The sequence below is a fragment of the Onychomys torridus genome, chromosome 3 (genome assembly GCF_903995425.1).
Source record: "Onychomys torridus chromosome 3, mOncTor1.1, whole genome shotgun sequence".
NCBI lineage: Eukaryota > Metazoa > Chordata > Mammalia > Rodentia > Cricetidae > Onychomys > Onychomys torridus.
This window is the reverse complement of record NC_050445.1, coordinates 52,000,234-52,011,253: the sequence shown is the minus strand read 5'-3', so window position 1 is coordinate 52,011,253 and position 11,020 is coordinate 52,000,234. Positions and strand designations below refer to the sequence as shown.

Genomic DNA, 11,020 nt, shown 5'->3' with positions numbered 1-11,020 from the left:
TATTCACACCTTCTACTGAAAGATGTTATAAACTTTAAAGCTAATCAAGATGGCTTTTTAAAGGTCCAGTGTCCTCTAGCCAGTAACACCAGAGTTTTAGAATGAGCTCCAGCCTTCCCTAATGACACATGGTATTTGGAAGGGCCGTGTTGTATCACACTTGCCTTCCTGGAGCCACTGGACATAGGGTAGACCCTTGAAGAAGATAGAGAACTGAGTTCTGTTCTAACTCCGGGCTTCTTAAGCTGTGTGGCCTTGCTAGGAACTTGTAGGAACTGTTTTATTCATCTGCAAAAATGATTCCTTGCAGGACTCCAAAAATGTAATAGGAACTTTCCTCTTCCATCAAACTGAGGAGCAGTGAGGTAAACAGCTCTGGGGACTGAAATAGCTCTGTCTAGTGTCTGGGAACATACGGGGCTTATGGTGCAGTAATGGGAAATCGATGAGACAAGGCTGTGTTACTTTCCTAGTCTTCACGCTGTGTGCAGTGGGGCCACCTGCACCTGCATAGTAGCTGTCAGTAACTATCGGTAACTAGCAGATCCATATCTGTTTCCATTATCAAAACTGCTCTTACAACAGTTGGAAAGAACTGGCATCCTAAAAGACAGTGGATTCCTTAAATCCTTTCACCGTATTGCATTCTTTCTTGTAGGTAAACGCAAACCTTCGTAAGTTAACGATTGCCCCAAACCCTTTTCAAAAATCTGAGTTTTTAATATTCGAGACTTGAACTTCCGTGTTGGTCTTGTTGATCGCCATTTGTCTATTTAATCACCCTGTGTCCGGCTATGAGAAAAAGTGAAAGTTAAACGGAAGCCTCTGCTGGGTTTAAACTCCTGGGGTTCTTCCTCCAGAAATCTAGAGTTATTATAGTAGGGGATAATGGTTACAAAATGAAATCATTGGGACAATCCGCCCATGCACTCCCACCAGCGTCTGTGACAATGAGCCCCTTGTTTCAGGGGTGCCCAGATCTCTGTCCACGAGGGTGAGAGGGAGGCCGCCGCCGCAGGCGTGGGAGAGGCTGCATCCCCGGGGTGCGCCGGGGACGTGGGGGTGGGGGTGTGTGCGCTGGTTGTGCCTGCGCTCAGCGCGGGTGACACTCGCTGCCCGAGCACCAGGAGGGGGAGACTCGGGGCCGCTGATCTCCCGCTGTGCTCGCTTCAGACTCCAGAGCTAGGGAAGAAGGAGGAGAAAGCGCGTAGCCCGGGAGAGGGAAACTTCGCCACCTAGAAAGTTTCACCTTGTCGAGGGCGGGGGGTGGGGCGGGGCTTGAGGAAGAGCGACACCCCCCCCCCCAGGGCCAGGCGCACGGGTGGCGGGAAGGGCGGAGACCGTCCCCACCCACCCATCCATCCCCCCCACTACCTCCCGGGTGCTGCTAGTCCCCACCTCCGCCCCTCGAAGGACCGGTGGGACAGATCGAGAGCGACAGGGACGAACGGACACGTGCTGGGGCGGGTGCCTGGGTCTCTCCTCGCCTCTAGCCGGGACGCGCCCGCCCGGGGCAGCGCCAATGCCCGGCTGAGTCACGGGCCGGGCAGGGCGCGTGTGGGAAGGGGCGGAGCAGTCCGAGGGCGCTCGGCGGGGTTCGGCCCGGGCCGCAGGTGACCCGGACAAGCCTCGCGGCGCGCAGCTCCCGAGCCCGGGTGACCCGGTGCGGAGCCAGAGGCTGGGCGACCGCTGACTCGCCGGAGAAGGGCGGAGCGCGCGGGTGGTCCCGGCCGGCTGACTTGGCGCTCCCGGGCACCACAAGGTACAAACTCCAGCCGCGTCGATCCCGCACCCACCCTCGCCCAGCACCTCCGCTTTCTTTGTTCCGCAAAGGGAACTGGCTGCGGCTCCGCAGGGCAAGACCACCGAGGTGGGTGCGAGCTCGGGGGCTTGGGAAACTGAAGGGATGGGGGTCGGGGAAGGTGCAAACAAGAATTGAGCTTGTCGCCTAAGGAGAGTGTTGTTGACGGCCACCTGTGTGACTCGGGGCGCTGGGAGCAATGGGTGCTCTAGGGCCGCTGTGGCTCGGCAAGTTTTACCCTTGTGATCTGACTCAGCCCTTACAAAAGGGATCCGGTCACCCTGTCCAGGGTGATGGAGCCTGCAAGGTTTGAGTTCAGCTATTTCCTTGTTCCCAGCCCGGCTTTATCTGCCTTACGTGGGGGGTCTTTGCAAAGGGCAGGTGTTCCTGGGATGGTCTGAATTTTTTATTCCTGGCAGACACGCAGAGTGTGTGATCCATCATTTTTGATCCTACTTGATCTTTTTGCTGGGACTTTGTGGAGGTGAAATACATTATCAGCAGAGGTCAGGCGGTCTGGCTAGTACCGGTATAATTATTAAAACACCAATGAAAGTACAATGCAGAATTTACTCCAAGCTGTGGTTTCCCATTTCCTACCTTTTATGTTTTGGAAGAGCCATTTGCTAATTTGGCAGTTTGCAGGGGATCCAGGGGCTCACGCATGAATGCTTGTCCAGTGGGTTTCGCCTTATCAGAAGCTTGTGCTCAAAGCAGCTCAGAGGCAGAGTGAAATATTGTCAACTTTCTTAGGCAAAAGAATCAGGAGTCCCTAATTGCCAAGTTAAAACGCTCCGTGAATATGGGGAGATTGTAAAAGCTGTAACTGGAGGGAATATAGACGGAATTTTAAGAAGACTGTTCGCATTTTGTAACATTGGGTGGAGGTTTATTCTGTCGCTTCCAACAGCCAGCCACACACACATTGCCATGCAAATGGATTCAGAAGAACATTATTTTCCTTTACAGCTCAACTATTATAGCTGACTAATGAATTTTTTCTGCATGAAGAAGATCTGAATATGATGTACATGGCGTTTCCCTTTGCTGCTGGGACATAAATTGTGCTTTTATGGGAGCACTGTTAATGTTGCCTGGATTATTTACAGGTATATAGCTTTCCTCTCCAGCTGGAAGCATACTCGGCTTTGTTCTCAAGTGTAAACTTCCACTGTGGAACAGAAATGAGGTGCCGTGGCCTCTGCCATTGCAGGTTGCCATATAGTCAATGTTTATTTCATTTGGACAGATAAATAACGCAAGTGGGATGTACATCTTCAATAAGAAATTTTATAGCACCCAAAATGTGTACCTACGAGAGTGTCATAGGTGCTTTAAATTCTGTGGTCGGTTTTCAAACTCAGCAGTGCATTAGTCAATAGTTATTAACTTAGCTGTATTCCACCATAAACAAGATGGATTTATAGCATGTCGAGGATGATCAGGCAACTGCTGCCTTTCCCAGACTGCTTTGTTCTTCATCATTGCAACAGGGAGTTTACACCAGGGATGCACTACAGGCTCTGAGAATCTGGGGGCAAGCTTTATCTGTAAAATAAAAAAGGAGAACTGGCGGAGGCAGTTAATATGAAAGTTTAACGTGGTATTACTTTTAAGTCTCACTGAGAGGAAAATAACAATTTTCTCAACAAGGTAAATACCTATAATTTATTATTTCTAAGACCATGTAAACAAATTCCCCAGGTTTGTCTTGAAGTTTTAAAAAAAATGTTTTAATGAGGACTGCACTTAAAAATACACTTAAAAAGTCAATTTACGCTGCTGTTGATAAAAATAAATAGTTTACAGTAGAGTTAGTCAGATTTCCTTTTGCAAGTCCATGTAATAACCGCAGGTAAAGGTTTTCTCAGATGTGGTTTTCTCGGGACAAAGAGGATAACTCAGAAGGGCTGACACTGTGAGGCTGTCCAAGTGCCGCTCTCTGGTTCATACCCCTGGTCAGGCATGGCTAATCACGCATCCAGATCCCTCCTTTTCTGCACTCCGTTGCTTCTCATCTCTGTCCCTTGGCTTCACTCCCTTGTCTGGTTTCTTCTTCACTGGCATCCCATGTAGTGATCATCACCACAGCCATCTCTACTTCTTTTGCTACCCCTTGCGGGGGGGGGGGGGGGGGTGTGTGCAGGTGTTTTGCCTGTATGCCTATCTGTACGCCATGTATGCTCCTGGTGCCCAATGGAGTCCAGCAGAGAGCATGAAGTCTCCTGGAACTGGAGTTTCAGATAATTGTGAGCATCCTCTGATAGAGCAGTCATTGTCCTTAAATGCTGAGCCCTGTCTCTAGCCTCCCTTTGGCCTACTATGTTTGTGCCTGGGACTCCTGAAGTCCTTATCATTGTCCCTTAAGGGACAAGGTGGATGCAGAAACTCAAGGGCAAGGGAAGTAGTTTCCTCTTCCTGACTGGTGTGTGTTGCAACTTTTGTCTGATACTGGGTCCTCAGGACAGAGTCTCATGGGTTTTTCTCAGTGCAAAATAACACCCAGTTCTCAGTAATATGCAGTAGGCACCATGGCCAATCCTATCAGTTTGGAATCATTTTAATTATGAGTTCTTAACACTTACTGATTCACTACTAAACTCACATTTTTTTCTCACCAAAAATAGCAAAGAAGTTTACTGTGATCATTATCCGTGCTGGTTCTAGGAGAATATCTAAAAATGGAGGAGGGAAATAAGATGTATCTGCCCTTGAGAAATTTACAGTCTAATTGTGTAACCAGATAGCACACATAAAAAACGGAGCTAGAATCCATAATTATTAAGGGAACATTACATGAAAAAGACACTTAATAACGACCTTCAGATGTTTAAGCTGCTTCTGCTTATTTCCTTCTTCAGGGCCTCCAAGCTGAGCACAGCTCATCTTAAGGTCTTCAGGGTTCCACATTATAGACTGGGGAGCTGGCTTGAGCCTCACTGTGCTTCTCAGCCCATTTCCAGCCAACAGCAGAGGTTAGATCCTGCAAAACTTTCCATCGAGGCACTGATTAGAGACCAAGATAAGTGTAATATTTCTATGCCCTGGTAACACACACAGTCCCCATCCCCCTCTCCCACCCACTCCGCCCTCACCCCCACCATCCCCCTCAATTTCCTTTTTAACTTTTCTCTTAACTTTAAAGAAAAAAAAAAGCCTGCCTTCATATGTGTGGGGTCTTCTTCCCATTATCAGATTAAGAGCTGTAAGTGACTTTGTAATCTGCCTGTCCATCAGAAAGCCATTCTCAGATATTTCTTCAGCTGTGTTAAATTGTTTAACATTTATATTCCCCTTGGGTTTTGTTTTAATAAAAACACCCAGTAAAATCAGACTCCTTTGCTTTTCAAGGGACAAAATGAAGAAAGTGTTTTTATAAGCTATAAAACGTAATTAAGCGAAGAATCACATGTGTGGTATTTGTAACAGGAGGTGTGAGCACTGCGAAATGAGGAACCATCAACTTTAGAATGGCAGACCCAGGCATATGTATTTCTTTCTGTGCTTGTACAGATGCGTGCTAGTATGTTTATGCAGGTTATTCTCCATTTTAATTCCCATCGAATTGCTTAGCTACAGAGCCATACAGTAACTCTGTAAAAACCAATGGTCCATACAAATTATATCGTAAGGGCGAAAACCTGACAGTGTACTTCTGAGACATCGAGGAAAAGCGGTTGTGAGGTGTGGCCTGAGCATTACAGGCGCTGATGAAAGCCCAGCTCCTATTCTCTTAAAATTGTGACTGGGGGTTTGGTATACTTCATTGAGCATCTACTAGGCATAGTTGTAGTGTGCAGTGTTTCTGTAGGGGAGAAAGCCCTGCAAAACTGTGACCTCACGACACCCTGTTCTGTTGAGGGAGGCAGACAAGAAATCTGTAAATAAAACACATGTTGTATGTTAGTGATGAAAGAGAATGGGCACTGTTACAGGTAAGAAGGATGGGAGTGGTGATGGAAACCCAGCAATGAGATGAGGGAAGGGCCTCACATCAAGGATGACCTTAGCCAGAACCTTAAGGAGATAGCACGTGAACACCAAGTGTCCCCTCCATAGTACCCTTGTGTTCTTGTGTTTTTCTGAAATTGCACATTGCACAGCTGTCCACAGTCTCTCATTTAGAAGGTAGGGGTGTTCTTTAAAAAAAGTGCCTCCTGCCAATAGCTTTAGCCCCAAAGATGAAGATACAAAGGTGCCCCAGACCTTTTGTCTATCGCATGGAAAGTGGTTCATGTCAGTTCCCTACATTCATCAGGTCCAATATCAGAGATATTGACCCATTAGGTTAAAAAGGCTTCTTACTTTCTGCCCTGAGCCTGGCCCCGTGGAATTTGTGGGCAGTAAAACCTATGTGGTCATTGCTGGTCCTTTGCAGCGGGGCAGGTGGGTGGCAGCGAGTGATGCAGCTGCTGATGGTATGCAGCCTGTGTGCAGAGCACTCCCATCTGCCCTTCCCTCTGGGTCATTTGCCTGCTGGGTTAAGACACTACATTTGATCTCTCTCTCTTTTCTTCCTTTCCTGTTTTGCCCCTGTCCTGTATAAAGATTTGCAAAAAGGTGGCTTAAATTGATAAAACTAACCATTTTCCCTAGGTACTTACCGAACTTCCACCCAAGAGGGGACAGTCACCTCTTGGCATCCATCGTTGGATCTGTCATGTGGTCTTTCTGTGTGTTATGAACCAACATGGTGGCTGTCTTGTAAATTTTCAAGAGAATCCACACGGCTCCCAGTTTGAAAATGTTAACTTGGTATCTTTAAAGCACTACACATCCAAGAGGACCGAGAGTCTGCAGGCTAGATTTGGCCTCATGTGGCCTTGACCTGCCCCATGGTGTGGCTCCTTCAGGTACTGTCCAGTGGAGCAGCACACACAGCCAGATCGTCTTAGAATACCTTCTAAACAGAGCACTTAGTTTTTCTAGAATTCTTGGGGAAAATTTTTTTCTACTGTGGAAAGTTAAGTTAAAAAAGAAAAGACTATTTTATCATCCATCACCTAGTATTTCTCTAAACTAACCAGTCCACATGCTTTACATCAGGCTATGAACATTTCTAAGCAACAGGATAATCTAGTTATTTCATTCTTACACTGAGGCACTCATTTTCTGAAACCTGAATCCATCATAACTTTGTGTGTGAACTTCATTTCCAAGTTCGCCCCTTCGGACGAGGCTCTCCTCTTGGACTATTGCCTCTTTATTTTGGATCTGATTGAGCCTTCCCTCTTTTTGTTTTTCCCCTGCTATTGAAACTCAAAACGTGCACTCCCTTGCTGGCTTTGCATGCCCTTCAAAGCAATCAGCTCAGTGTTGCAATCTGCTTTTCCAAAGGAATAAAGGCTCCTAGGTTATGTACGAAACTGTTTCCTTTAATCCTAAAAACTAGCTAAAGTGTCGAGGCTAGCGGCCTTCCGGAAGGCCATTGTGTAAGAAAGGAAGACTATGTACTGTATGTTTTCCTACTATTTTAAATACAAACATAATCATTCACCATAAAGCAGTGCATATATTAAGACTACAGCCCTTTTCCTGTTTTGAAATGATGCTGTGTTGCCCGCCAGTTGGCATTCTGAGATAGCACCTAGGAGCTCAGGTCCAGTTTTGAAGTTGTATATTACAACAAAATGGCTTGCGGATCCAAAAAAGATTCCAACTGCTGACTGTTGACATCAGGTAGTCGTCCAAACTCTGAGAGAGAGGTGGAGTGAATTTGTGCAGCAAAATTAGGAAAGCTAAGTCACCTCCTCCAAGGCCTGTTCACGGGGGAAAGAAAAGCCCAGCCAAGTGTTCGATCCATAAGACAACTCAAACTGACTTTTAAAAATAAGTTTTGGCTTAGCTTGAAGCCAGAGTATTTTCTCTCTTTGAGTTTTAAACCGAAGGGTCTTTTAAGGGAAATTTAATCCATGTGTTTTTGATTCACTAAACCTTAAACCATTACCCATAAACTAAATGTCCCTCTGAGCTCTTTGATGTCTATGAAATCTTTGAAACCATGGAACTACCCACTGTTTTTCAAGAAAAATATGAAGCTGGTTTTTGCTGAGGGTTAGTAAATGGCATCTTTAAAAAGTCTGGAATAGGTGTAAACTCTCAACACAGCTTTTTGAATGGCTGCTAGTGACTTAAGAAACCTCTTCCAATGGTACCCAGTTGAAGTCCTTACCAATGGTACCCAGTTGAAGTCCTTACCAATGGTACCCAGTTGAAGTCCTTTCCAATGGTACCCAGTTGAAGTCCTTGGCAATGGTACCCAGTTGAAGTCCTTACCAATGGTACCCAGTTGAAGTCCTTACCAATGGTACCCAGTTGAAGTCCTTACCAATGGTACCCAGTTGAAGTCCTTATCAATGGTACCCAGTTGAAGTCCTTACCAATGCCAAGGAAACATTTTGACACCCCTCATCTTTCTGTCATATTTATGGTAAAATTCAGATGTGTATGTACCAAATATTCATCTTTTTCTTTTCTTTCACATTGTAGATATTCAGTAAATACCTAATTGAGTATTAAGGGAATGGCTTTATCTTCAGTCCAAAACCTGTTACCTAATGCCAATCTTTGTATTCAATATCAATATCCATCCATCATGTCTTCGAACAAGATCTATTCTGAGTGTGCTGACCTGTTTTGGCAAATTTCAAAAATAAGCCATCTAACTAAATATATGACATTTATTGAAATTCATTTTGTACCGTGAAGCAACTGGCTTGCACAGAGTGCCGAAAATAGGAAGGAATTTCTAGGCTAATTTGATTAAATCTTCTGTTGTTACCATATGCTTTCTGGAAATTGATTTTCCCTCGTTTACTGTTCCTGTCATTCTCCTTCCGCCCACCTTGACACGCTTTCTGATTGAAAGCTGTGCACAGGAAGGGGAAGGTATATGTATGCCTAGGAAGAGCAGCGAGTTCAAACGGGCTTAGAAAACATATCCTATAGTTAGAAACTCCTATCGTGTACAAGGCGATGAGGGTTGCTTAGTGGTAATGGTGCTATGGGTATTGCTACCAATAACATGGATGACACATCTTTGAACTCCATTGTGTGGAGAAAACCACCTTTTTGCTGTCACCAGATTTCCTGTTTGTGTGCGGTTTCTGGCAACTGTACTTCCCAATTGGATTCAACACAACATGTAGCTTGAAATGCAATTGAAATGCACATGGATAAAACGCATGGCTGCTTTGCAGAGAGAGGGGAGGCGCTGGACTGGAACAGGCAGTGAAATCTGTTTTGATGCCAGGCTTAGATTTCTAATTGCCCATCTTATATTACCCTCAGAAACCCGTCCTTATTCAGAGCATGTAACAAGTGGGGTAGCAAAATTTGGTGATTTCTTATATTTTGTGAGATGGGAGAGGAGAGGGAAATTATGCTATTACAATTATAGATTTCTTTTAGTTGACTCTGAAAGTTTGCTGCATCCATACATCATCAGTAAAGCTTGTTTGGACATTTCATTACAGATAACTGTGTATAAGGAGTAGCTTATTTATACAGCTTAGACTAGTCTGATTTTGTTCTCGTGGTTGGCTTAATCATTAATAATAATGATGCTTTTTTTAAAATTACACAACTGTGTTGCAAGTATTTTAAGACTCCAGTTAAAAGGTCTTTTGGCTTGATAAATAAAATACCTCTTTATATATTCAAGAGAATATGTAAAATTGTTCAGTATAGAACATTTTTGTGATAACTTGTATGACACAGATACAGAAAATCAATACTACCTGGAGGTTTTGATGGGTATTGGATCAATGAGAAAACAGATGTGAATGACAGGAAAACACTTGAAGGGTCAAGGTGCACTGTAAGTCACAGTGTCCAACAAGGAACCAGGCTGCCTGCTTGCTTGCCTTTTTTTAAAGGTATTTTTATTCTTGATAATTTCAATGTATTTTAATCATGTTCAGCCCCAATTCTTCTCCCTTAACTCCTTACAGATCCCCTCCTACCTCCCGGCACCCTACTTCATGTTCTTTCTTTAAAAAAAAAAATCTTATAGCACATCAATTCTCAGTTGTGGTGTCAACCTACTAGAAGCCAGAACCTTAAAGAAAATTGACTCTTTCTCCCCCAGAACCTGTCAACTTGCCATAACACTTCAGCTAGGAACGGGAGCTCATGGACCCCCTCCCTATCCATCTGGAATGACTTGATTGATCTTCTGCAGGTTTTTGAGGAGGCGATCATAATTGTTCTGAGCTCCTGAGTCTAGTGTCCTATTGTGTCCAGAAGAGACTGCTTTCTTCTGGTGCTCCTCAACCTCTGGCTCTTGGAATATTCCACCTGCTTCTTCCACTGTGGTTCCTGAGCTTGAGGGTAAGGGTCTCATATAGATTGTGGCTGGGCATTTCACAGGCATTTTGGATGATCCTTTTATGTTATTAGCAACCATGCACTACATGAAGAAACTTATCTGATGAGGCCAGAGAGCTGCACTAGTCCATGGGTAGAGCGATACAAATTTAGAGGGAAATTTGGTACTATGACCATTTAGCAAAAATGATGGTAGTTGGTTTACTTTTTGAGGCCTCACGGAGTGAAGACTCTGCAGCCCAGATTTGCAGTTAACAGACATGTGTTTCCTCCAATGGAGTGTGCCTTAAGTGCAATCAGAAGGCAGTTGTTTACCCAATTAACTTTCGATGCATCCCTGGCTGTATCTTGCTGGTCACTGTTGAAGCTCACAGGGTTCACAGATGGAGAACGCTGATGAACCTTTTTCTCCCTCAAACAAGAGTAATGGCAATAACCTAAATTATTCTGGGGTCTTTGGGATGTCTCTGGCCAACAGCTCAAGGGGAGGTATCTCACATCTGGCACTGGGCTTTCTATTTGGCAACCTATGTCTTCTGGGATGAATATGATCTTCTATGTAGGGTATCTTCCACAAAACCTTGCTATTGGAATATGTGGGTGTGTATAAAGCTTATAAAATGGATTTCTAAATGACTTTCTCAAACATCCTCAGTGTTAGTTGGCCCAAACCAGCTCCCTCCTCTGCCTTACCCTCCCATCCCTCTCTCCACTTAAACCTTCCGCCCCCTATTATTCCCCCTTCCCCCCTTAATATGGGCTCTGTTCTGTTAGCCCTCCTTCCTTGGGATCTTTCTTTGCCTTTCCCATCACTAGCTCCTTTCTAGTTTCCCTATTCAAAAGGTACTCCAAATTCTAATGACTTGACACTAGGATCCACACATCAGTGAG

The 11,020-nt window shown here is 44.8% G+C and overlaps 1 protein-coding gene across 2 annotated transcripts in view; it reads left to right on the top strand.

Annotated features, from left to right (window-relative positions):
* The first annotated feature begins 1,393 nt into the window (after window positions 1-1,393).
* Window positions 1,394-11,020, top strand: part of Met (MET proto-oncogene, receptor tyrosine kinase) — a 108,185-nt gene continuing 98,558 nt past the window's right edge. For both annotated transcript variants that reach the window (XM_036182876.1, XM_036182875.1), the window contains exon 1: window positions 1,394-1,870. The gene's annotated coding sequence lies outside the window, so the exon portion shown is untranslated. The remainder of the gene's footprint in view (window positions 1,871-11,020) is intronic.